At 43.7% G+C, this 27,480-nt stretch overlaps 1 protein-coding gene across 27 annotated transcripts in view; it reads left to right on the plus strand.

Moving 5' to 3' along the window:
* Positions 1 to 27,480, plus strand: part of DST (dystonin) — a 487,727-nt gene that overhangs the window by 143,930 nt on the left and 316,317 nt on the right. For 2 of the 27 annotated variants that reach the window (XM_021098582.1, XM_021098583.1), the window contains exon 1: positions 26,890 to 27,000. The exons of the other annotated variants lie outside the window; for them this stretch is intronic. The gene's annotated coding sequence lies outside the window, so the exon portion shown is untranslated. Of the gene's footprint in view, positions 1 to 26,889; positions 27,001 to 27,480 lie in introns of those variants that run through there. 27 annotated transcript variants of the gene reach the window in all.

The following is a 27,480-nucleotide window of genomic DNA, read 5'->3' on the forward strand; positions in this document are numbered from 1 at the left end:
CCACAGTGTCCGGTGGGGCTGAATCGTGTTGTACAGAAACATGATATTAATGCAACACCTCAAACATGCTCTTTGGCTGTTTATTGAAAGTACAAGTTGTCACTTTTTTATTTTTCTGTACACCAATATATTAAGTGCTACCAGGAGACAAACATAAGAAAGTGAACTAATATTGATCAATGAAAATGTCGTATTTATTTATTTATTTTTTGTTGGAAAATGTCATATTTAAAATTCCTAAAAGTTAGCAAAATTTAAATGATGATGTGAGGTGAAGCAGAAATTTTTTTTTAAAAGTTGAACTCTTGTGATTGAAAATCTGTCTAAACTATGACCTCCTTTCTGGCATCCCCTAGTCCTTGTGTTGGCGTCGGGAGCCTGCAGGACGTTTGCTGTGGTTTCACCAGCTGTCTGCATGGAGGTTGAGTTGGCAGTCATTTGTATCTTAATCGTTTGCATTTTTTCTTTCAAGTAGAGCAGGGGATGGGATATTGGAGGCTGGATTTCTACTGTTTTGCTCCATGATAAATTAATTAGAAGGTGGCAGTATTTAAAGGGGTAATTTATGCTGCCACCCAGATGGCTAGGTTGGGAAACACAGTTGTCTAATGTGGTCCTGAAAGGCTCAGTGTGCCCCTTTTCGGGCAGCACCCTGACCCCGACTGGACCAAATACTGGGGCCCTGGTGGGGGTGGGGTGGGGGGTGGCAGGGCTGTGCCCTGGGGCCACCCCATTCCTTGCATGCTTGACTGGCTCTGAGGGGAGGGATTGAAGGAATCTGGGCTGGGGTGGTATCTGGAGCCTGGAGGGAGGGCATAAAGCAGCAAATCATGGGTACCAGAGCTGGGCTAGTGTCTTTCAAAAGAGTGGGGAGATTTGGGACAAGTGGCCAACGTGAATAGAGACCCTCACTCTATTCCCCCCACCCAGCTGTGGCCTTTGTGCCCAGATGCTGAGTGATTGACAGCCTAGGAGGTGATGGAGGAGGGCCATGGGTGATGGGGTGGGAGGTGGGGAGGGTTCGAGAAGAACCGGGAGACCCCACATTAGCGTCTGGCACCTGCGGTCCTTGTTAGGTCTCCTGTAACGCATTTGCCAGTTACCCGTTATTCAAAAATTATTGAAATCCTCATCACCGACTAATAAACACAGACCGCGAGCAGGTGGTAGAAAATGTCCAGTTTCTATGATTAGATTCTGTTTCATCTGCTAATTATAAAAATATCAGTGGTTCATTGTCTCTGACCTTTCAACTAAAGCTGAGTAAGGGAAAACATGGTAGACTGTTTCTTACTGGTTCTGGGGCATCATTTAAATATTTAATTTGAATACAGCTAGTAAATAGTGGGTAGAATCCTTCACCCCATCCCCCCAACCCCACAGCTGTGGCCTTTGCCCCCAGATGCTGAGTGACTGACAGTCTCCAAGGGCGGTGGGTGATGGGGGTGGGGGTTCATGCTGATTCCGAGTAGTACATTCGTAGTTTTCTTTATTAAAACAATGTTGGTTAGACTCAATTGTGTATAGTTTCATTGTACTAATTTAGGAAATAATCACAAGATGTGATTCTTTAGTTTCATCTTTATAATTATTGAAAATGTATTTTATGGGTTTCCACCGTGTCAGATTTTGTTAATTCATGACTGTGGTTTTCTTTGTTTTCATTTCAAACCATTCATTTCTCTTTGCCCTCTTTGTTCCCACACTTGTTGGAGCATTGAGTAGCAAGTGTTAACTCTCTCAACAGACCGAAGTAAACTTTCTCTATCTTTGGGAAGAAAAATCAGTGTGGGAGATTTCAACTGATTTCTTACACAGAGTCCAGGTTTTCAAAAGTACTGTTATAGTTAAAAGCAGGTGGAAGGAGAGAGGCTTTACTGGGGTTTGGGTGGGTGGTGTAGGAGTCATCATAGCCCAGGGTCTAGGTTTCGGTCTTGGTCTTGTGGGTGTAGGAGCAGAGTCCTGTTAATGCCCCTGGCCCAGGGCACTGACTTGTTGTGCGTGGATGAACTCTCAGGACACTGCCGTGGAAACTGAAGCATCAGCCGATGGACGTGTGGTGAAAGGAACTCAGCTCTCAGCTAAACTGGACCTTCGTGCTGGATCCTCCTCGTCAGAAAAGCTGGGTGTGAAATGGGAATTCCATAGATCACTTTGAAGAGCAAACGTTTTTATGTGGATGAAGTCCAGTTTATCAGTGCTTTCTTTTGTGGTCCATCTTTTAATGTCATATTTAGAAGTCTTTGCCTAACCCAAGATCATAAAGATTTTTCAGCCATGTTTTCTTCTAGAAGTTGTATAATTTCGTCTCTTAAATTTAGGATTGCGGTCCTTTTTTTTTTTTTTTTTGTCTTTTTGCCATTTCTTGGGCTGCTCCCGCAGCATATGGAGGTTCCCAGGCTAGGGGTCGAATCGGAGCTGTAGCCGCCAGCCTACGCCAGAGCCACAGCAACGCGGGATCCAAGCCGTGTCTGCAACCTACACCACAGCTCACGGCAACGCCAGATCCTTAACCCACTGAGCAAGGCCAGGGATCGAACCCACAACCTCATGGTTCTTAGTCGGATTCTTAACCACTGTGCCACGACGGGAACTCCTGTGGTCAGTTTTGAATTAGTTTTTGTATACGGTGCTAGGTACCTCGGCCAGTTGTTCTGACACCATTTATTGAAAAGATTTTTTCCCGTTGAATTACCTTCACATCTTTAAGAACGTATTGACCATGTATGGTTGGGTTCTTCTGGTCTGTTCTTTTCCACTGATCCAGTTTTACTTTACTTTATTATTTTTAATTCTTTATTATATTACCTAAATTTATGCTACTACTGTACCATTTCGATGATTGTAGGTTTAAGCATTGAAATTAGGTAGTGTGTGGAGTTCCCTTGTGCAACATTGGGTTAAGGATCTGATGTTGTCAGTGCTGTGGCTCAGGTCACTGCGGTGGGGTGCAGGTTTGATCCCTGGCCCCAGAACTTCCACTTGTTGTGGGCACAGCCATAGAAAAATGAAGGCAAGAGGAAACCCTGTTGTGGCATAGACTTTTAACAGCCTCCTAATAGCCATTGTGTAACTAAGCCATTTTGCTGTACAACAGAAATTAGCACAAGGCTGTAAATCAAACGTACTTCAGTTAAAAAAAAAAAAGCCAAAAAAAAAAAAAAAAAGGAAATTAAGGAACTTGAGTCCTACACTTTTGTTCTTTTACCGACGTGTTTTGGCTTTTCTGTTCCTTTCTCTCTCCATAAAAATTTTTGATCAGCTTATTCATCTCTATGGACAAAGTTAGCTGTGATTTGGATTGTGATTGTATTGAGTCTCTAGGTCAGTTGGGAAAAATTGAATGTTAACATAATTTAATTAATCTATAATTAAATTACATAATTTAATTTAAATAATCTATTTATTTTCTTTTTTGGCCACCCCTCCGCATATGGAGTTCCCAGGCCAGGGATCAGATCCGAGCCATAGGTGTGACCTACAGGATAGCTGTGGCAACGCCAGATGCTTTAACCCACTGTGTTGGGCCGGGAATTGAACCTGCATCCTGGCACTGCAGAGAACCATTGATCCTGTTATGCCACAGAGGGAACTCCCAGGTGTCTATTTTAATGGTTAGTGGAGCATGGCCTGAAAACTCTGGTCTGGGCTCAGATCATGGCTCTACAAGTGACCTTGGACAAGTGGCTGAGCTCCCGTGAGCCAAGGTGTCCTCCTGTAGGGGGCAGCACCTCCTAGTTTGATGTTAAGGGTTGGATGAAATAACATGAGTCCAGGGCCTGCTGTTGTTCCTGGCAGAGTTCAGCCCATAGTAAAAGTTAGTTGTCATCGCCATCGATGTTGTCCTTACCATCTCCCCCTCCCGGGGTGGCAGCTGGCACAGTGGACTCTGCCCAGCCCCCTCTCTGAGGCATGGCTGGCGACATTGCTCTGGGGCTCCCTGTGCCCCGACCCTCGCCCAGCAGGTCCTGGTCCGGCTTCTTTGCCTGTGTTCACACATCGACCAGACCACAGCATTCCTTCGCCTCCTGTCCGCTCTTGCCCGACTTTCCACTGCTCTCTGCTCTGACTTGGGACATTGTGTCCCAAAGGCTGGTCCGTTCCTAGGGCTCTATGACTCCTCCGGAGGTGTGTTTGAGGAGTTTCATGTGTATGAAGGTTGGGGCTGCCTCTCCCACCATCCCCTCCGTCTCCATTGGAAGGTTTCATGGATTGTGGGATAATTTACCTTGATTAGGGTGGTGGATCTTAATCGATTATGAAGGATTTTTACTTGTAAATTTTGCCTCATTGATGGGAAAGCGGGCCGGGGGGGGACAGGATGAGATTTTTATTTTTTTCTAAAATACTTTAAAGATGCAAGCGCTGTTGTAGAAAATCATGTGACATCGGCTCAGTCCCGTGTGGTTGTCATGCTCTGCTGTTTGGGAGCTAGACCTGCCCTCTCACCCTGTGTCCGGGGTTTGCGGGTGGCACTGTCCCTGCAGGGACCCCAGGGCAAAGGGAGGGGTCTCTCGGGAAGATTTGGGCTGTCTATCCCGTGTCTGCCTGCCCTGTGCATCCTGGGAAGCAGTGTCCTCTGTTTGGCTCTAAACATTCTACTCTTTTCTGAGTCATCAAATATTATTCATCAAATGCTATTTAATCTTCAAATATTTACTCAGTACTGATTTTACTTATTTATTTATTATAGTTGACTTACAATGATGTACCAATTTCTTCTGTACAGCAAAGTGACACAGTCAAACATGTATAGATAACATTCCTTTTCTCATATTATCTTCCATCCTGGTCTATCCCAAGAGACTGGGTATAGTTCCCTGGGCTGTACAGCAGGACCTCATTGCTTGTCCATTCTAAATGGAATAGTTGGCATCTACTAACCCCAAACTCCCAATCTGTCCCACTCCCTCGCCCTCCCCCTTGGCAACCACAAGTCTATATATTTATTTTTATTTTCATTTTGCGACCACACCTGCAGCATGTGGAAGTTCCCAGGCTAAGGGTCAAATTGAAGCTGCAGCTGCCAGTCTACACCACAGCCACAGCAACACCAGATCCGAGCCACTTCTGCAACCTACACAGCAGCTCACGGCAACACCGGATCCTTAACCCAGTGAGTGAGGCCAGGGACTGAACCAGGAAGACTAACCAGGGTTCTTAACCTGCTGAGCCACAATGGGGACTCCTATTTATTATTTTTTAATTGAAGCATAGTTCTTCTGTGTTAGTTTCTGGTGTCTAGCAGATAGATTCAGTTTTATATATATATATATATATATATATATATATATATATTCTTTTATATATATTCTTTTATATATATATATATATATATATATTCTTTTCCAATTACAGGTTATTATAAGCTAAGGAGTAGAGTTCTCTGTGCTGTACAGTAAGTCCTTGTCATTTATCCCTTTTACATATCAGAGTGTGACTGTGTTAATCCTCAACTCCTAATTTATCCCTCTCCCTCTTCTCCTTTGGTGACCGTAACTTTGTTCTCTATGTCTGTGAGTCTGTTTCTGTTGTAATAAGTTCATTTGTGTCATATTTTTAGATTCCACATATAAGTGATATCATATGATATTTGTCTTCTGACTTTACAGTATTGATTTTGAACAAAACAGGCTACCCCTAACCATGTAATTCTGGGCAATGCACGTATCCTGTGTCTGCTTTCTTATCTCTAAATTGGGATTAATGAGAACTGGGGCCTATCTCCTTTGAGGGTTGTAGCGAGTAGAACTCTGAGAACAGGCTCTTGGTAAATGCTGGCTGTCTGTTTTAATCTAGTTCTTTTTCTTCTTCTTCTTCTTTTTCGTGCCCATACCCATAGCATGTGAGAGTTCCTGGGCCAGGGATCAAACCCACACCTCAGCAGTGGCAATGCTGGATCCTTAACCCACTGAGCCACCAGGGAACTCCTATTTTATTCTTTATGTCTTGGAAGAGGGACATCCTATGCTTGCTTTGGTCAGGAAAAACCCTTTGGCCAAATTAATGGTTTAAGCAGCTTTTTCATTCTTGAATCGTCCTGCTTAAATAGGGAAATACTGAGGTTTTCCTTTAAAACGTGCATGTCCTTGTTTTTACTTATGAGCTGGTGCAACTCCTGCAGCAGCTGAGAGGTAATCTTTTGACTCCATGGTGACATTATTTTCAAATATAGGGCAGTCAAGTTCAGTTTTATTTTTTAACATAACATGGAAATTTTATATTCAGACATTGAGTCTGATTTTCCAAAGATCCTGTCTTTCACCTTGTTTCTGCATCAACTGACTTGAGTCACGAGGAAGGTATTTGATTTGCTACCGGCCACATAGGAAATCACAATTCTTGGCTCTGAGTTTGTTTCTCTGGCCCCAGATGCTTGTTTCCCTAGAAACTGCATGAGACACGTGATGTATGAATCACAGATCAGGTTAGCTTAGGACCCTCTCAATTGTCTGGAACTTGTTTTAAAGACTTGACTTAAAAAAATAATCTGAGTAATTTTAATGAAGAAGAGCTTACTTAGGAATAAGTACACATTTATTTAAAGAAATAAAATTAATATATAAAATAAAAAATATGGAAATGATCTTCTTTGATTCAAACCTGCCACATTTTGTACTCCAGAAGGAAATTTGATGAAAAATCATTCAGAATTCACAGGGGGTCAGTATCATGTCTACATTTCTTCATTTTTGCCTTCTACTCTGAATTCCAAGTCAGATAAGCCGGGAGTTCCCACTGTGGTGCAAAAGAATCGGAGGCCTCTCTGCAGCACCAGGACACAGGTTCGATCCCCGGCCTGGCTTAGTGGATTAAGGATCCAGCATTGCTGTAGCTGTGGTATAGGTCACAATTGTGGCTTGGATCTGATCCCTGGCCTGAGAACTCCATATGTGGTGGGGTGGCCAAAGGAGGAAAAAAAAACCCAAAATTGGGTAAGCAGTTTTAGCTTAAAGTGATAGCTCTGGCTTCCTTAAGTCTTACAACCCCCCAGATTATGTCAGGGAGACACAGTGGTTAAAAAAAGTTCATTCGGAACCAGGGACACAACTTAAAATACTGCTGGGAAAAATATTCTGTAAAGACAAAGTAAAACAGGAATATAGAGCATTAAGGTAGAAACCAGAATTCAGTTTTCACATGCAAAAATACAGGAGCAAAAGTTGCTAATTCTACTTCTTATGACTCAGTCATGGAGAAGAGTGTTCTTATTTGTAAGAGATGACTTGTTATTATTATCCCCAGATGAAAAGTCTTGCTCTAAGAAGATCTGCAAAGGAGAGCTCCCATTGTGGCACAGTGGGAAGGAATCCCACTAGGAACCATGAGGTTTTGGTTCAATTCCTGATCTCGATCGGCTGGTTAAGGATCTGGTTTTGCTGTGAACTGTGGTATAGGTCGCAGAAGTGGCTCAGATCTGGTGTTGCTGTGACTGTGGTGTAGGCCGGCAACTGTAGCTCCTATTTGACCCCTAACCTGGGAACCTCCATATGCCGCTGGTGTGGCCCTAAAAAGCAAAAAAAAAAAAAAAAAAAAAAAAAAAAAGATCTGCAATTGGTTTAATACAGTTCAGTCCATCTCCTCTGTGATTCTGTATTTAATGCAGCCACTTCTCTGTGGTCACTAGGGTACTTCTGAGATGTGTCCTCGAGAAATGAGCTATCGCAGTGGAATTTCAGGTAAATTTGTATCTTACATTTTCAAACTTTTTTTTTGTCTTTTCAGGGCTGCACCTGCGGCATATGGAGTCTCCCAAGCTAGGGGTTGAATCGGAGCTGTAGCCTCCGGCCTACACCACCGCCACAGCAACACGGGATCTGAGCTGCATCTTTGACCTTACCCCACAGCTCATAGCAACGCCTGTGAGCGAGGCCAGGGATCAAACCCGCAACCTCATGGTTCCTAGTCGGATTCGTTTCCGCTGCGCCATGACAGGAACTTCTTAATTTTTTTTTTTACGTTTATTTGCTCACTTACTTAATGATATCTTTTCCCAGAACTGGATTTCAAAGTCATTGCCATGACCTGTTCAAATTGGAAATTATCTAAACCGTATAGATTGCTGGTTTACGGATGATCTGTCTGATTACTGTCCCTTCGATCCTTCAGATAAAAACGAATTGTAGTTCATGAGAGTCTAGGCCTGTTTTACTACTTAATTATTCAGTGTATACACACAGGTGTGGCCTGCATCTTGATAGCTTGGTGTCACCAATGAAATCTGTAATTTAAGTGATATGTTGAAATTGACGTAGTCAAGAAAACAACTAAATTGTAATGATGTGGACAATTGAGTTTGGTCCTGTGTTTGGAGAGTCAGTGAGATGGGGTCATGGCCCTTGACCTCTGTGGTCTGCATTATTTATGGATTTTCTGTTTTTTATATTTTTTATTAAAGTATCTTTGATTTACAGTGTTGTGCCAATTTCTGCTGTACAGCAGAGTGACCCAGTCGTACTTAGATACTCATTCCTTTTCTTCTGTTATCTTCCATCATGTTCTATCCCCAGAGACGGGGTATGTAGTGCTGTACAGTAGGACCTTGTGCACCCATCCTAAATGGAACAGTTCGCATCTGCTCACCCCAGGCTCTCAGTCCATCCCATTCCTTCCTCCTCCTTGGCAACCACAAGTCTGTGTTCTCTGCATTTATGTGGTGGGAACGCTGCCTCCATTTCCAGCGCCATCATGCCCACTTTAGGAAGTGGAGACTGCAGAGAAATTGTACCCATGCTGTCCAGATTCCCTGTGAACCATGGAAATCCCTGCAGAGCGCCGCCTCAGGAATTGTCTTAAATCTTTAGCAGAGGAGGGGGACGCCGTGGAGTATGAGGGTCTCCACGCTTCCAGTCAGTGTTGGAGCTCTTGCTTTGTTAGGATGGGTGTCGACGTGGTGGCCAACTGGGTCTGCTTGTAAGATTCACATCAGCAGTTGTGGAACAGCACTTCCTTCTCGCTTTTTCATTGAAAAGGAGTTCTGCCTCTGGCAGGCACAGGCATGTTTGGTAGATGTTTGATCCTTTTATCCAAAGAGAAGCGCATTGGTGAATTTAAACAGCAGATGCTTGTACTCAAATTATTTCATTCAAGATGATCCTACAAATTCCTCCCTGCAGGGTCCTGGACACTGCAGAGACTTGAAGGTGTCACTATTGTAGAGATTAAGGAAGGGAAAAAAACTCTTCCCCTGGAAAACAGGGGAACCTATCAGCAAGATTGTAGCAGACATTTTAGAAGAATTTCCAAAGGAGTAGGCTGTTTCCAAACTGTGACTGTCAGTGGCCACATGCTACAGTGGATGGTAGACAGGCCATCGTATTTCATGAGTCCAAGGCTTTTATAATCTTGGATCTGCCAGTTTATCTCTTTAAAACTCACTGCCTCAGAGTTCCCATCATGGCTCAGTGGTTAACGAATCTGACTAGGAACCATGAGGTTGCGGGTTTGATCCCTGGCCTTGCTCAGTGGGTTAAGGATCTGGCGTTGCCACGAGCCGTGGTGTAGGTTGCAGATGTGGCTCGGATCCGGCGTTGCTGTGGCTCTGACATAGGCTGGCGGCTACAGCTCCGATTGGACCCTTAGCCTGGGAACCTCCATATGCCACGGGAGTGGCCCAAGAAATGGCAAAAAGACAAATAATAATAATAATAATAATAATAATAATAAAATAAAATTCATTGCCTCACTTGCAAAATATAGTTAATACCCACTTACAGGATTTTTGTAAGAATGAAATGGGCTGATAGGTACGTAAAGCCTTCTGCCTAAGGGCAGCTACTATTGCATAGATTTTCTTGTCCGCTAGAGTGTTTTGGCCCCTTGGCCAGTATTGTTCTGTATGATATGTCCATGTTCTGGGCCCTCTTAAATATAATGATCCTCTTCTTTTCAAATTGCATGTTGACCTTTTCGATAGTCTGGAATTCCCTGGAGACAAGGAGTTAGCCAGCACTTCATGAATGGTGATGTTTATATTGGATTGGCTGGGAGCCAGGTGGCAGACACCCTTCAAAAGCAGACCTAAATTTTTCCTTTAACAAGAGGCCGTGTGGGGCCCCTCGCCTGCACCAGGCTGCCATGGAAATCAATGGTGTTATGTATGTGGGGCAAGAGAGGTCTTGCTGCTTAATGTAAGGCCATGTGCTGTATGAGGTAAATTAGTATGTTCCCATGAGCTCATGTTTGTCCTAAAAGGTGTCTTTGTCCTGAGGTCCTCAGAGTCCAGCTAGCAGGAAAGAATCAATATCTGGTACAGTTCTCAGTGGTAAAATGTTACTGAGATGTTCTGAGTTTGTCAAAAAAAAAAAAAAAAAAAAAAAAAAAGGTATTAAAGCCCAGCCAAAAATACTTTATGAAAATCTTACATGTTACACTTTGTTAAAGTGATATTTGCTAGAGTTTATTCTTGTCACCAAATTTAAAAGGTTGATTTCAGTGTTTTCCCCAAGAGTTTTAAGATGAGTGTACTAGAAAGAAATTTTTTCTCATCCATGGAGATCAGAAAGTGTAATTCTAATCTCTCTCTCTCTCTCTTTACACCTGTGTATATATATATAATGGAGTCACTTTGCTGTACACCTGAAACTAACACAACATTATGAATCAGCTATATTTCAATGTAAATTTAAAAAAATTAAAAAATAAAATATAATTCTAATTATTTATAGAATTATATTCCAAAATTTAAATGTATTTTCTCATTATGTCATTTAATTCATGTGATACTTCATTCTACTTCTAATGCTCAGTTTTCAAACCCATTTTCTGACTCTTCCTTCAATATAAAAGTAGATTAATGAAAAAACAAGTAATCAAGAAGTAGAAATGGGAGTGGATATTAAGAAATTAGAAATCAGGAGTTCCCGTTGTGGTGCAGTGGTTAACGAATCCGACTAGGAATCATGAGGTTGCGGGTTCAGTCCCTGCCCTTGCTCAGTGGGTTAACGATCTGGCGTCGCCGTGAGCTGTGGTGTAGGTTGCAGACGCAGCTCGGATCCCTCGTTGCTGTGGCTCTGGCGCAGGCCGGTGGCTACAGCTCCGATTCGACCCCTAGCCTGGGAACCTCCATATGCCGCTGGAGTGGCCCAAAAAATAGCAAAAAAGACACACACACACACACACACAAAAAAAAAGAAATTAGAAATCAGCTTTAGTCTCTCCCTTAAGAGTTATTGTATGACGTATCATTAAGATTAGAACATTTAGGCGTTCCCATCGTGGTCCAACAGAAACGAAACCGACTAGGAACCATGCGGCTGCAGGTTTGATCCCTGGCCTCACTCCGTGGGTTAAGGATCCGGCCTTGCCGTGAGCTGTGGTGTAGGTTGAAGATGCGGCTCGGATCTGGCGTTGCTGTGACTCTGGCGGCTGGCAGCCGTAGCTCTGATTTGATCCCTAGCCTGGGAACTTCCATATGCTGTGGACGAGGCCCTAAAAAGACAAAAGAAAAAAAAAGATTAGAACATTTAGTAAGTTTTACATTATCGTTTCTTCAAACTTACAATTTTTTTCCCGTAAAAGTTTTAAAACATTTCAGTATATACAAGTCCTTTACGAACAAGTCAAGAGTCTTTGGTTTCTCTGTGTTATTTTAAAGATAAAGTTGGATGATCTAGTGAAAAAGAAAGGTCTTAATTACTTTTATAAAAGAGGATATCTTTGTCCTTGTCTAGCTTGTGAATAATACATATTAAGCAAAGACATACTCCTGGGAGGGAAAACAGAGGTACAGGGCCCTTTCCTGTCATTATCTTATTAGATATTACCAGATAATGGTATTTGCTCATTTTACAGCGGAGGGCTCAGAAAGGTTAAAATGATTTATTTAGGTTTAATAGTTGATGCTGCTTAAACAAGTTTCTCCCGAGTGCAAGTGAAAAACAGCCCTGAGGCTGGGAAGATGTACATGCCTGTTGTCCTCGGGGTGGTATCCTGGCACCAAAAAAAAGACATTAGTGGAAAGACTTGTGAAATCCAAAGTCTGGAGTTTCGTGTTTCTAAAAAAAAAGTATAAGGAGTTTAACATTCTTTGGAGAACACAGGACAAAAACCGTGAAGCTGAACGGATGAAACTATCGTGTGTGCAAGTAGATATAAGTGGGTTTTTTGTTTTTTTTTTTTTTAAATCATACCGTTGCTTTTATAGGGAAACTTTGGAAATAACCTGAGTGCCTGTCAATATCCTGATGGATAAATAGATGATCGTGTAATTGGGCAGCGAGTGCTAAAGTTCATGTCAGTAAATCAAGTGGGTCACCCAAAAAGCCTGTTTAAAACACTTTCGAGTGCCTGTTGTGGCTTGGCAGGTTAACAACGTGACACAGTGTCCATGACGAGGCGGGTTCGATCCCTGGCCCTGCATTGCCGTGAGCTGAGGTGTAGGTCCAGATGAGGCTCAGATCCCATGTTACTTCTTAGAACTGGGAGTGTGCACCTTTTGGCCAGTACCTGCCCATCTCCCTCACCCCTGGCAGCCGCCAGTCTGCTGTCTGTTTCTGTGAGGTTGGTGTTTTTATAATCCACACATCAGTAAGATTATATAGCACATCATTCTCTGTCCAGCTTATCCCACTCAGCATTACGCCCTCAGGCTTCATCCATGCGGTTTGGAATGGCGGGATTCCCTTTTTCTTTTACGGCTGAATGGTACCACTGCACCGTGTAAACATACATCATGTTTTCTGTATTCACTCATGGACATTGAGTGGGTTCCGTGTCCCGGCTGTTGCGAGGAGTGTTGCAGTGGACATAGGGGTACAGATACTTCATCCAGGTGGTGATTTCATTTTCCCCAGATTTATGCCCAGAAGTGGGATTGATTTGGCATGTGATGGTGACATCCCAGGCTTTGGAGAGGCCTCCATACTAGTTTCCGCCGTGCCTGTACTGAGCTTTATCCGCGTGAGGGTCCCCTTCTTTCCCCTCTACGCCAACCCTTGTGTCTCTTGTCTTTTTGACAGTAGCCATTCTAGCAGGTGTGACATCCATTGTGGCTTTGATTTGCATGGCCCGGGTGATTCGTGATGCTGAGCATCCATCCGCTCCCTTGCTTGCTGGCATCGATGGCTTCCTCTTATTTTAGGGACCCAGTTTTCCCCTCCCTTCCTGTTCTCTTTCCTCTAAGTCCGTTTTTAAAAAGCTATCCCTGTTTTAGTGCCCTGCTTTCCTGTTAGAGGCTTGTCCTCAGCCCTCTGCCTTGGCTGCCCGATTGCTCCTTTTAAAGGCTGAGTGTGTGGAGGGTGTGTCAGCTTCAGCCTTTCCTGGGGGATACTCGGCTGGGCCATTGCATGGAGGGGGGGCATCCCTGCTATCAGCATCTTAGGGTTTTCCCTCTGGGGCTGGTGGGGTTTTCAGCCCCAGCTGCGGGAGGAGAATGGGTGGAAGATGCTGGGAAGGTGCCCGGGTTTCGTGAGAACACGCTCTTCACCACCTGTGTCACATGTGCTGCTCGTGTGGATGAGATACCTTGTCTCTGGAACCTTTTGTGGGCCAGGCAGTCATGGGGTGGGGGCTCTGCTTCTGGCACCGCCCCTTCAGTTTCAAGCCCCCCCTCCCCACTTCTAGTGCTCCCTGATCCATCAGTGTCTGGTGGGGACTTTGCTGCGGGGTTCAGGTGTGAACCAGGTACTTCTGCTACTGGCTGAGGGTTCAGCTCTTTGACTGTTGGGTCAAGTTTTTGTTTTTTTTTTGTTTGTTTGTTTGTTTGTTTTGGCTCTGGCTGAGTTTATGCTGTTTCTGTTCTTACTTTTAAGTAGGTTGGTCAATGAAGAACACACATTATGTGTAACCAAGGTTCTCTGCTAGTTCTAATGGCATCTGAAATTAATCGGAAAGAATACATGGAATGGGAACTCCAATTAGAAAGACAAACTGTGTGTGTATAATACTTAAATTTTTTTTTTAATTTTATGGCCGTGCTCGCAGCATATGGAAGTTCCCAGACCAGAGATTGAATATGAACCGCGGTTGCGACCCATGCCACAGCTGTTGCCGGATCCTTAACCCACTCTGCCGGGGTGGGGATCAAACACCCACCTCTGCAGCGACCTGAGCCACTGCTGATGGATATTTTTTTTTCTTGTCTTTGTCTTTTTTTTTTTTTTTTAGAGCCGTACCCACGGCATGTGGAGGTTCCCAGGCTAGGGGTTGAATCAGAGCTTTGGCTGCCAGCCTACACAACAGCCACAGCAACACCAGATCCAAGCTGTGTCTTTGACCTATACCACAGTTCACGGCCTTAACCCACTGAGCAAGGCCAGGGATGGAACCTGAAACCTCATGGTTCCTAGTAGGGTTCGTTTCTGCTGCGCCACGACGGGAACTCCCACTGTTGGATTTTTAACCCACTGCATCATGGCAGGAACTCCTGTGTGTACATTACTGGCTTAGATTTTGGAGCCTAACTGCTCACAAAAGGACTCATAGGTTTTTTTTTTTTTTTTAATTGTTAGGCTGCAACATACCTGGTTTAATACAACAAAAAAGTGTTTAATCAAATGAAAAGTAATAAAGTGAACAATAAACAAACACTCAAAATACCTTCTATCAGAAACTTAAGATGAATATGGGGTCTCATTACCATGTTGCTGCAATTCCCTTATGTGTCACCAGCCTACTTACTCCAGTTCTTCTGCTTTCTGCTTCCCGAATGTCATTCTTCACCATTCCTTTTCCTTTCTCCCTGTTTGTAGACTGGTGTCCTAAAAATAAATCTCCTGACTGTCAACGTGTGGGCTTTCAGGAGAGAGTAGAGGTGAACTGGGAGTTCAGGCTGCCTTCTTTAATCGGAACCAAGTAATGTGATTCTGATACGTGACATACGAAGAGATGGTAAAAGGCCTCAGGTTGTGTAATGACTTCTTTGCACATTGGCTCTGCCCTCCAGTCGGGTTCCTTGGTGTCTGAATGTCTGCGGGGACCTGGCAGTAGCTTGTGTTCCGTGCTCTTCTGTGGTGGGTCTTGCTGCCATTTAGTTGGACTGAGAGTTAAATTTGGAAAAGATATTTAAACTCTTCTGCTGCAATGCAGGTTGACAGCCTGTATTAAAATAAAATGTTTAGTTTAGAAACCCTAAAAATGCTCTGTTGGTTTCCACCAAAAGAGCTTACATTTTCCTCCTTAAATCAGTCATTATCAGTATTTTTAAACCTTCGTGTTTTCTCATTATCATTGGCAGGGTCCATGATCATTTGCTCTTCTTTCTGATGCTCAAATTGGCCCAAGTGTGACTAGTGCAGCTGGCTTCTGTGTCTTTTTGCCACGTTCTTGTTAATCTGGAAGCATTTCTTTGCTTTCTGGCACAGGATATTTCCAGTTCACCTTGAACTTTGCTTGCCCAGGATCTGCTGTCAGTGAGTCTATGAGTCCTGGTTTATTTAGGAAGGATTTGTGTTGAGAGGTTGAGATCTGGATGCGAGAAGCTCTTGTTGCTGGCTGGGTACCACTGCTTCTAGGTCCTTCCAATGGAAATAGTTAGAAAATAGATACCTATTTTTTTTTATTAAAAAAAATTTATTTGGCATATTGGAGTTCCCATTGTGGCTCAGTGGTTAACGAATCCGACTAGGAACCATGGGGTTTCAGGTTCGATCCCTGGCCTTGCTCAGTGGGTTAAGGATCTGGCATTGCCGTGAGCTGTGGTGTAGGTTGCAGATGCAGTTCGGATCTCATGTTGCTGTGGCTCTGGCGTAGGCCGGCGGCTATGGCTCCGATTCGACCCCTAGCCTGGGAACCTCCATATGCCGCAGGAGCAGCCCAAGAAACGGCAAAAAAGACAAAAAAAATTATTGTCATATTGATTTACAGCGTAGTATTAATTGCTGCTGTACAGCAAAGTGATTTAGTTATACATATATACATGTCCATTCTCTTTCAGACTCTTTTCCCGTATAGGTTATCACAGAAGATTGGGTAGAGTTCCCAGTGCTATACTGTAGGTCCTTGTTAGTTACCTATTTTATTCCGTTTTTTTTATTTTTTAAATTTTATCGAAATACAGTTGGTTTACAATGTTGTGATCATTTCTGCTGTACAGCAAAGTGATTCAGTTACACATGTACACACATCCATTCTCTTTCAGATTCTTTTCCCATATAGATCATCAGAGAATACTGGGTAGAGTTCCCTGTGATGTACAGCAGGTCCCCCATTGGCCAGTCATTCCATGCAGCTCAGTGTGCACATGCCAATCCCAGACCCCCAGTCCATCCCTTCTCCCCATCATTCCCTTTTGTTCTCTATGTCTATGAATCTCTCTCTGTTTTGTAAATTTGTTCATTTGTTTCATTTTTTTAAAATTCCACATATACGTGATATCATATGATGTTTGTATTTCTCTGTCTTTTACTTCACTTACTATGAGAATCTCTGGTTGCATCTATGTTGCTACAAATGGCATGCTTTCATTCTTTTTTATGGCTGAGTAATATTCCATTGTATATAAGTACCACATCTTCTTTATCCAGTCCTCTGTTGATGGACATTTACATTGCTTCCATGTATTGGATGCTGTAAAAACTGCAGATCCTAAGTTCATTAGCAGTGCTCACTATTTGGATCTGTACACAGGTTCTTCTTCCCCTTCTCCCACTGAATCCTCCTGGTTGGTAACCACGTTCATATACTTAGCTAATTAATTGCTCTGTCCTGCAGTATACACGGAACAGGGCCTCCGTTACAACACCTCATCCTTACCAGTCTTACTTGGTTTCAAGATACAGAAACTTGTGAGGCAGCTACCTCCTGCGAAAGGATGCAAGGATAAAGGATTTGGTGTATGGATACCTAGTGGCCGAGATCTGAGGCAGCTTTTGGCATCAGCTGCTTCTGTCCACCGGGTCCCTTAGCCTTTGTTGGCATTTCTTTTTCATTCCAGGTGTGTTTGCTTTTCGTCTCCCAGCTTCAGTCTTCCCGTGGGGAGGAACTTAGCAGATTGCTTCTTTACCCTCTCATCAGTAGCATCCTACTGAGCGGGACCATTGGTACTGCTGGCCAAGGGCAGGCAGTGGGGTTACTCTCATTGAAGGATCTGGCTGCTTTCTTTTGTTCTGCAGCAAAATCAATCACTGGACACTTGCAGGTTTACTAGTACAATTTTCTTTTTCTTTCTTAGAATGGCTGTAGGTTCCTTCACCCAGAGTGTGGTTAATCGTGTGTTTTAAGCTCATCAGTAATTGAGAAAATACGGTAATAAAACATATTTAGTTTCCAGCCTACCAACCAGCAAACCATAGTTTCTTTCTGAACAAATGAAAGTCAATACGTGAGGTAGATATATTTAGTGACTGATGACATATTCTTAGAGGGGGCCCCAAAGGAGGAAAAGGGTGTGTTTTCTCCCCAGATTTCTGAATAAGAGAAAGTAAGTGTCTAAAGTGTGTAAGCTTGATGTTCTGAGAAGGGCAGTGTTTTTATCTATCATAGGTGTTAGTGACTGGAAATTAACAAGATAATTTGTAGCATAAAAGAATGAAGAGAACAGAAGCTTTAAACTTAGACATAAGTTGCTTGGCAGTTCAGACTTTGAGACATCGGGTGAATGGCTAACACAGTCTGAGCCTCCGTTTTCTTTTTTGTAAAATCGGCATCGTAACACCTAATACCTACCGCGCTAGTAACTGTAAGTGAGTAATCATAGAGGATTAGACAAAAAAAAAAAATTTTTTTTTTTACTCCACCCAGTGGAGATGTTTGTTCATTTTTCATTCCTCGTGCGTGATTTCTTTCTACAGTGGGTTGAATGTGCTCAGAAGTGGTACATTCTGGTCCAGCAGGTATGCGGAAGGTGTAGATATGTTCATGGGATTACTCTCACGCTCTCTCTCTCCTCTTGATGAAATCACTGGAGTTCTTTGTGCCAAGGACTTGGTCATAGTTTGACTGTATTTATGACTATTGGTGAGAAAGCACAGTATTTTATAGGGCAGCACCATCCACAAGAGCCAGGAGGTGGAAGCCACCTGAGGGTCCATCAGTGGCTGAGTAGATAAACAAAAGGTGGTCTCGACAGGCAATGGGATATTATTCCGCCTTAATAAGGAGGGAAATTCTGACTTGTGTTACAGCACAGATGGAACTTGAGGACCTTACGCTAAGGGACACAAGCCAGTCACAAAAAGACAAATACTGTGTGGTGCTACTTACATGTGGTCTCTAGAGTCGTCATATTCATAGACGCAGACAGTAGAGGGGTGGTCACCAGGGATGGGGGTGGGGGAACTTGTTTAAGGGGTACGGAGTTGCAGTTCTGTGATGAGACGTTCTGGAGGTTGGCTGAATCGCAGTGTGAATACATTTAACTCTAACGAACTCTACACTTAAAAATGGTTAAGATGGGAATTCCCATTGTGCCTTAGCATGTTATGAACCCACTAGTATCCATGAAAGTGGGGGTTCGATCCCTGGCCTCACTCAGCGGGTTAAGGATTCACCATTGCTGTGACCTGTGATGTAGGTCGAAGACGCTGCTCGGATCCCGAGTTTCTGTGGCTGTGGTGCAGGCTGGCATCTGTAGCTTCGATTCAGCTCCTATCCTGGAAACTTCCATATGTTGCAGGTGTGCCCCCCCCCAAAAAATGGTTAAGGTGGTAATTTTTATGTTATGCATTTTTCCCTGCAATAAAAAAGCACAGTATTTTAAAAAGATACTGTTTGTATAATAGAGATGTGTGTATACATGTACACATATACGCACTAACTATATATATATATATAAAATATACTAATGTTTAAAAATTAGTGTAGACTTCTAGGTATTTCATATTGTGCTATTTCAAACAGTATTTCTTTTAAAGATACACAGACAGGAAATGATACAATATTTCTGCAGGATAAGGTATATATTCATGTTGACTGAAATTTCACTTTTATGAAGTTATTACAAGGGGGAGTTCCTGTCGTGGCTCAGTGGTTAACGAATCCGACTAGGAACCATGAGGTTGCGGGTTCGATCCCTGCCCTTGCTCAGTGGGTTAAGGATCCGGCATTGCCATGAGCTGTGGTGTAGGTCGCAGACGGGGCTTGGATCCCGCGGTGCTGTGGCTCTGGTGTGGGCTGGCAGCTACAGCTCCGATTCGACCCCTAGCTTGGGAACCTCCATATGCCGCAGGTGCGGTGGCCCTAGAAAAGATAAAAACAAAAAACAAACAGAATTTATTAGAAGGGGAAATCAATTTGAATAAAGGTTTAACAAGGGTCTTGGTTACAGCGGTATTAATAGTAATCATGAAGAATTGGAAGCAGTTCTAACTGCTCAATATTGGGGAATTGGTTAGATTATGGCAGATCCATCATTTCATTGGAATAGACTCTTGTGTTGAGACATGTCTTGACATTGAAAAAATACCTTGCTTCTATTAATACTTGAAAAAAATGTGGGTTTCATGTGTAACTGACCGAACTCAAGGGTCTTAACTCTACAGATTGTGTGGTAGCCACATAGCGGAGGGGGGTCTCTTGATTATGCAAGTTATTCTAGCTTTTTTTTTTTCAAAAGCTGGACACTAACCAATAGAAGTATATCTTATACGGTTCAGTATTTACTAAGCTTTTCTTCTTCAAGATATTTGGCGAGGAAAAACTTAATAGCATCTTTCTTTATGAGTAACAATTAAATTCGAGTGTTGTTTGGAGTCTGATTTTTAAGAGCATGAATATTTCATGAAGGTTGTTTTTTTTCTTTACTAATATTTGTTTTATTAAGGTAACATTACTCATTTATGATAGAAAGTTATTAAAGAATTCCGTGTTAGAATCTCTTGGAGTTCCCCTTGTGGCGCAGTGGAAACAAATCCGACATATCCATGAGGACGCAGGTTCAATCCCTGGCCTTGCTCAGTGGGTTAAGGATCTGGCACTGCCCATGAGCTGTGGTGTGGGTTGCAGACACGGCTCAGATCTGGTGTGGCTGTGGCTGTGGCATAGGCCATCCGCTTCAACTTTGATTGGACCCCTAGCCTGGGAACCTCCATATGCCGCAGTGAAGCCCTAAAAAAAAAAAATAAATTTAAAAAAATTTCTATGTTAGAATCTCTTAATAGCCATGCTTTTTCTTTTTTAAACAAAGCCTGGCGTTTATTTGGTTATTAATAATCTCTGCATATGGGTATGATGAAGAAATACCCATGAGTAATTCTTATGTTTCTCTGTAACCTTTGAGTTTCATTCTGAAGAGGTGGAAGTCTAATTTTATCTTTTGTGGTGTGTGTTACAGTGTTTCATATTTTTCCATGCGAATAACTCTGGTGAGACTTGCAGCCTGTCTTGAATAATGAAGTGCTTAAGCCCATAAAATACCTAAGCTATTTTGTATCATTTTGTGCAGTGTCTAGGAATGCAAAGCATTTAGTCTAGTTTGGTTTAGAGAGCTGACCTTCCAAGTCCAGTCCTGATTTAAGTGACCTTGGTTAAATTACTCTACCTCTCTGCGCTTCAGTTTACTCATCTGAAATGAAATTGGAGGTGATAATGAGCAGACACGTACTTAATTTTTGTGACTACAGGATTGTTGGTTCCAGCTGCATTTACCTAAGGCAGGTTCACTGGGGGAGCCCACAGGCAGAGTCTGCCATGCTGTTTTGTGCTCTAGTTTGAACATCTTTGTACCTCGATTATAAAATGGGAGGAGCAGTTGTACATACTTCCTAGGGTTATGTGAGGTGGATGCGGGTTACTGCCTGAGATTTCTTGGCAGGGTGCCTGGCATATGGTAACTCAATAATGCAGTGAATGTTATTGTTATTCTCCTAATTCTGGAGTCCTGGATGGTACTTTGCAATTTAAAACTTTTAGGGAGTTCCCTGGTGGCCTAGGAGTTAAAGATCCTGCATAGTCACTGCTGTGGTGTGAGTTTGATCCCTGGCCTGGGAACTTCTGCATGCTGTGGGCATAGCCAAAACAAAAACAAAAACACAAAACCAAACAAACAAAACACAAAAAACCTTAAATTTTTTTTTTCATTTTTTAAAGTTTTGTTGAAGTATATAATGTTGTGATAATATCTGCTGTACAACAGTTACACAGGCACACACATCCATCCAAAAGACCTTTAATGTTTCAATAAATTAGTAGATTTTTTTTCACTATGAATCAAATCATAGTTTCAAGGAAATTGCACTCTGCCCGGTTATCTATTTAGCTTCTGCTTTTCCAGGGAACTGATGTCCAATTGCAATCAGCTGAGGTCAGAAGAAGCAGAGGATTCCAAAAATCAGGAATCTGTCTGACCTTGGAGTTGACAACGTACGCTCTTTTCTCCTGAATATCCTGATGGCCAATCAAGTCTTCCTGAACCTATTTTTTCAGCCATTACTGTCTGATGCTCCAGTGCTTAGACTTTTAAAAAGGCAGCCCATGACCCTCATTCAGGGGATGGGTGATTTTCTGCCCGTCACTGATGGACCTTTGGTTTCCATGCTGGGGACAATAGGACACTTTGCTTTTCTTAAGACATCTTGCTTAAAAATGCACTAGGACTAGGATGCTAAGAGTGTGCTATCAAGGGCAGGGATGATCTGGAATCACAGGGCTTGGCAGTAAACACAGAAGTCAGCAAGTAGGCCCTTGGCTTTGTTCTGGACCGATGGGGAGCTCCACCACGGGGACCCGCTCAGACAAGATTAGTGTGAAATTCTGAAGAATTCAGACTTCCCATCTGCTAGGAGAACAAAGACACATTTATCAAATGCAAGGGGTCGCTAAAAATGGGGTGAGTGAACCTGCAAGTTGTAAGCATTCCATCTCATCATAATCCGTGTTTTGTGGGGCTGGGGGGAATCATGTCCCAGAAGCAGCTCTTATTGTTTTGCTTATGCAAGATTTAAAATCCACAGGCACTGACTTAACTTGCCTGTGGCAGGTGCTGAGCTGAGCGGTAAGGATGAGCAGGTGGTTCCCAAAGAGGTGAGGATAATGGCTCAGCTCGAGGATGGAGGAAGATGAGGAGGCCCGTGGCTTACCTTACTCAGTATGGTTATCTCTAAGTCCATCCATGTTGCTGCCAGTGGCATGGTTTCCTTCTTTTTGATGGCTGAGTACTATTCCATTTTGTATACATACCAATCTTTACTTCAGTTTAGGTTTTATGGAAAGTAAAAGTGACATCTGGTCTTCCATTTGTCACCTTCTTTCTCTCCTCTCATCCATCCGTCTGTGTGGTTATTCTTCACCAGAGCTCATCTAGTTTATCTCATTTCTGAATAGGTTCAGGGTTTGACCAGGGAACGTGGTTTCCTACTTGCTGGATACGGATACCCTTACACATGGATGCCGTACTCTCCTCATGCCTTGCATTTCTTTTTTTTTTTTCTTTTTTGTCTTTTTGCTATTTCTTGGGCCGCTCCCGTGGAATATGGAGGGTTCCCAGGCTGGGTTCCCGGCCTACACCACAGCCACAGCAACACAGGATCCGAGCTGTGTCTGCAACCTACACCACAGCTCACGGCAACACTGGATCCTTAACCCACTGAGCAAGGGCAGGGACCAAACCCACAACCTCATGGTTCCTAGTCGGATTCGTTAACCACTGCACCACGACGGGAACTCCGCATTTCTGAGTTTAATTACTTGCCAACTCATGGATCCTCGTCTGGTTTGTTAACCATTGAGCCACAAAGGGAACTCCTGATATTCATACTTAATAGCTGGTAAATTCATCTGTGGAGCACAAAGGGCCGGGGAGTGCCCGTTAGTATAGCCCAAGGCATCCTACTCCTGTAATTATTAGAATTTCCAATGAAGCGGTCTAGTGTCTGTATCATCAAAACGTACTTTCCTTCAGGTGTTTCTTGAGTTGACTGTGATCTTTGAGTAGACAATTTATTTTTGTAATGCTATTCAGAATAAAATCTCTGGATGTGATAAAGGAGGCCTAGTGAGCAAGGAAAAAATTTAAAGCCTTTTTAAATTTTTTGTTAAAGTATCTTTGATTTACAGTGTTGTGCCAATTTCTGCTGTACAGCAGAGTGACCCAGTCATACGTATGTATACATTCTTTTTCTTATATTATCTTCCATCATGGTCTGTCCCAAGAGACTGGGTTTTGTTCCCTGTGCTGTACAGCAGGGCCTCATTGCTTATCCATTCTAAATGGAAGAGTTTGCATCTGCTAACCCCAAACTCCTCATCCATCCCACTCCCTCCCCTTCCCCCTTGGAAAGTGCAAGTCTGAGTCTGTTTCTGTCCTATAGATAGGTTCATTTGTGCCACATTTTAGATTCCACATCTAAGTGATATTGTATGGTATTTGTCTTTCTCTTTATGATTTAGCTCACTCAGTATGAGAATCTCTATCCTGGGCATATATCTGGACAAAGCTACAAAAAAAATCCATGCTCCCCTGTGTTCATAGCAGCACTGTTCACAATAGCCAAGACATGGGAACAACCTAAATGTCCATTGACAGATGAATGGATTAAGAAGATATGGTGCATGTACACAATGGAATACTACTCAGCTGTAAACAGAGAAAAAAAATTTTTAAATGCATCTTTAAGTTAGTGTTCAATCTTTACAAAATACTTTTAGAGTTCCCTTGTGGTGCAATGGGTTAAGGGTCTGGCTTGTCACTGCAGGGAGTCAGGTCACTGCTGTGATGCAGATTGATTCCTGGCCCAGGAATCAATCCACATGTTGTGGGTGTGGCCGAAAAAGAAAAAAAAATTTTTTAGCATAAAGGTTAAGTCCAGAGTCCTCTTTTTCACTCAGAAAATTTTTAAAAATTAAAAAAATTAAGTATAACTTTACAAGGTTACTTTCCACTTAGAGCTATTACGCAAGACTGGCCCCATTCCCCGTGTTGTACATACATCCTTGAGTTTGTCTTACACACGAGAGTTCGTACCTCCCACTCTCTTCCCTGCAACTGGTAACCACTAATTCGTTCTCTGTCTCTCACTCAGAGAAATTTTTGAAATATGTGACTCTGAACGTTTTTTTTTAACTTAAAATGAGCTTTTAATTTTAGGAGAGTTTTAAGTTTTCAGACAAGTACAGATGGTTCCCGAAGTCGCTGTGTCCAACTTCCCGTTAGCATCTTACGTTAGTCTGTTCACTGGTCATGACTCATGGACCAGCATCGGTGCCTCCCCGTCAAGGACACCCCGTATTTGATGCGGGGTCCCAGAGCTTTTCCTTCTCACCCTGTTTCTGCTCCAGGACCCCGTGCGGGACACCGTAGTACACGTTGCTGCCCTGTCTCTGCTTCCTCTGGTCTGTGGCATTTTCTTAGACTTTTCCTTGTTTTCAATGACCTTTGCAGTTTGGGGGGGTTCTGGCTGGGTCTTGGGTAGAATGTCCTTCCAATTGCGGTTGTCTGATGTTTTTCTCATAGTGAGATTGGGGTTCTGGGTTTTTACAGGGGCGAAGTACCATTCTTTTTTTTTTGCTTTTCAGGGCCGCACCTATGGCATATGGAGATTCCCAGGCTAGGGGTCCAATCGGAGCTGTAGCCGCCGGCCTACCCCACAGCCACGGCAATGCCAGATCCTTGACCCACTGAGCGAGACTGGGCATCAAACCCAAGTCCTCCTGGATACTAGTCGAATTCGTTAACCGCTGAGCCATGACGGGAACTCCTGAAGTGCCATTCTCAACCTGTCATATCAAGGGTGCGTGACCCCAGCATAACCTCCTGTAACAGTGACCTCAGTAGCCTGGCTGAGGTTGTGTTTGCCGGGTCCTCCCCTCCCCCACGCTCCCTCCTCCGTGCTCTGTTCCTAGGATGCCAGTTACTCAGCGCAGCCCCAACTCAAGGGCAGGAGCGCTGAGCATCACACCCTTCAGAGGATCTGGCCCCGTCTGGGATCCTTCCGTGAAGGAAGCTTGTCTCTTTCCAGAATTTCATTCATCCAGTCATTTACTGGTATTAGTGTGGACTTAGAGATATTTGCTTTGTGCTTTGGGTTATAATCCAGCATTCAGTTACTTGCTCTCTGGTCAGAATTATCTCAGTTTTGGCCACCAGGAGCTCCTTCGGGGTGGTTCCCGTGTGGTTTGGCTTGTCCCCTTGCTTTGTGTGTTGATCGCATCCTAACTTTCTTGGCATTACAGAATGTTCCAGGCTCATTTTCTATATTTCCTGCCCAGCCCTGGAATCAACCCTTCCTCCCAGGAGCCTTGGTTCCTTTTTTCTTTTTCTTTCTTTTTTTTTTTTTTTAGGGCCGCACCTGGGGCCTATGAAAGTTCCCAGGCTAGGGGTCGAAACAGAGCTGCAGCTGCCAGCCTACACCACAGCCACAGCAGTGCCAGCTCTGAGCCTCGTCTGTGACCTAAACCACAGCTCACAGCAATGCCGGATCCTTAACCCACTGAGCGAGGCTAGGGATCGAACCCTCATGCTCATGGATATTAGTCAGATTCGTTTCCGCTGAGCCAGATGAGAATTCCAGTTCCTTTTTTTGAAGACTGGCTTGATAAGCCATGATCTGAGCCCTGGGCCTTTGAAATGTTTTGTCATCTGTTTTTAAGAGTGGTGCTGGTGGCAGCACATGGGTGGACCTAGAGATGATCACACTAAGTGAAGTGAGTCAGAAAGAGAACGATAGTCATATGATATCACTTACACGTGGGACCTAAAAGATGATGCATGAGTTCCCGCTGTGATGCAGGGCTTGGTGGCATCTCTAGGGCACTGGGACCCTGGCTCCATCCCTGACCCAGCACAATGGCTTAAGGACCCAGCGTTGCTGCAGCTGCAGCATAGGTTGCAACTGTGGCTGGAATCTAATCCCTAGCCTGGGAACTCCATGTGCTGTGGGGCAGCCAAAAAAAAAAAAAAAGAAAAGCGGAAAAAAAAAAAAGACAGAAATGAACATATCTGCAAAACAGGATAGACTCACAGACATAGAGAACAACCATGGATTTGTGGTTGCCAGCGGGGAGGGGGGAGGGAAGGCTTGGGAGTATGGAGTTAGCAGATGCAAACTGTAATACATAGAACGGATAAACAACAAGGTCTACTGTGCAGCACAGGGAACTGTGTTTAATATCCTGTGATAAACCATAATGGGAAAGAATATGTATGTATTACTGGATCACAGTGCTGTAGAGCAGAAATTAACACAACATTGTAAATCAGCTACACTTCAGTAAAATTTGAAAAAAAGGGAGAATAGTGCTGCTGTTTTGGCATCATATCTGGTAAAACATTAGACTGGTTTTCAGTTAATAAGGGAGCTATTTACTGGCACCTGTTTTATGCATAATTATGATGGCTGGACTTCTGTTCAGAGGTAAGATGGAGACAGTTAATGTTAATCAACCAAGCAGCTTGGATTCTGTGAGCCGGGAGATGCTGATGATGCCAGGGGTGCCCAGAATCCTGCAAGGCCCCTGCTGGCCCGGGAGGGCACAGGGGTGGGGTGGGGGAGGCTTCTTTATTGTGACGAATCATTGATTATTCCCAGCCCCCTTCCACTGTCACCTCCTTCCATGGATCCTGTCTTTGTGGAAGAGCTGGGTTTCTGCCCCATCGATTTCCCGAAGCACGCCTTGTTGTCGGTGCTAAGGGAGGGAGCTGCTTGCATCTCGCTGCCCCAGTGATCTGTGAGCAGCCTGACATCACGGACTGTGTATAGTCATCTTTGTGTATAGTCTTGAGCACCCAGTACAGTCAGGGAGGCCTCTGGGCTTCGTGGTTTGTGAATGAACCAAATCCAGTGTATCCTAGATACAGTATTACGGAATCACTACTCAACAGTCTAAGTGTTTGGAAAGCTGAATGAATATACCAGGTTCAAGTGCAAGTCCAAGATGGTAGCACCAGCCACTGACCCCAGGTTAATGATTACACGCGTGTTGTCACAGTGCTTGGCTGCAGGACTTCAGAAGCGGGCTGGGCAATCGAGAGGCTTTGCCGGAGGAAGGGACCTTTGGTTTCAGATGTGGGCGGGGTGTGGATGGGGCAGTGGGCTGGAACATTGTCAGCGTAAACACACGGTTCTTGCAGAGGGAGTCGGACAGGCTGCCGGAACAGAACATTCCCAAGGGGTCTGGGAGGCTGGAAGGGTAAGTTGGGGCCGTGTGCAAGCTGTGGTCAAAGCCAGGTGGAGTGGCTCCATTTCCCTTAAGAAGCTCACAGGTTCTTTTGAGGAAGGTGGATCCGAGAGAAATTCTAGGAAGATTAATTTAGAGTGGAGACCAGAAGTCGACGGTCCACAGGCTGAATCCAGACAGTAGCTACGTTTTATCCTGTGTACTATTGTAAAATTTTAAACTGTGTTTAAAAATTGGGCAATTTAGGAGTTCCCATCATGGCGCAGTGGGAACGAATCTGACTAGGAACCATGAGGTTTCGGGTTCGATCCCTGGCCTCGCTCAGTGGGTTAAGGATCCGGCGTTGCCATGAGCCGTGGTGTAGGTTGCAGACGCGGCTTGGATCCTGCGTTGCTGTGGCTGTGGTATAGGCAGGCAGCTCCAGCTCTGATTTGACCCCTAGCCTGGGAACCTCCATATGCTGCGGCCCTAAAAACCAAAAAAAAAAAAAAG

The sequence above is a fragment of the Sus scrofa genome, chromosome 7, assembly GCF_000003025.6.
Source record: "Sus scrofa isolate TJ Tabasco breed Duroc chromosome 7, Sscrofa11.1, whole genome shotgun sequence".
NCBI classification, from domain to species: domain Eukaryota; kingdom Metazoa; phylum Chordata; class Mammalia; order Artiodactyla; family Suidae; genus Sus; species Sus scrofa.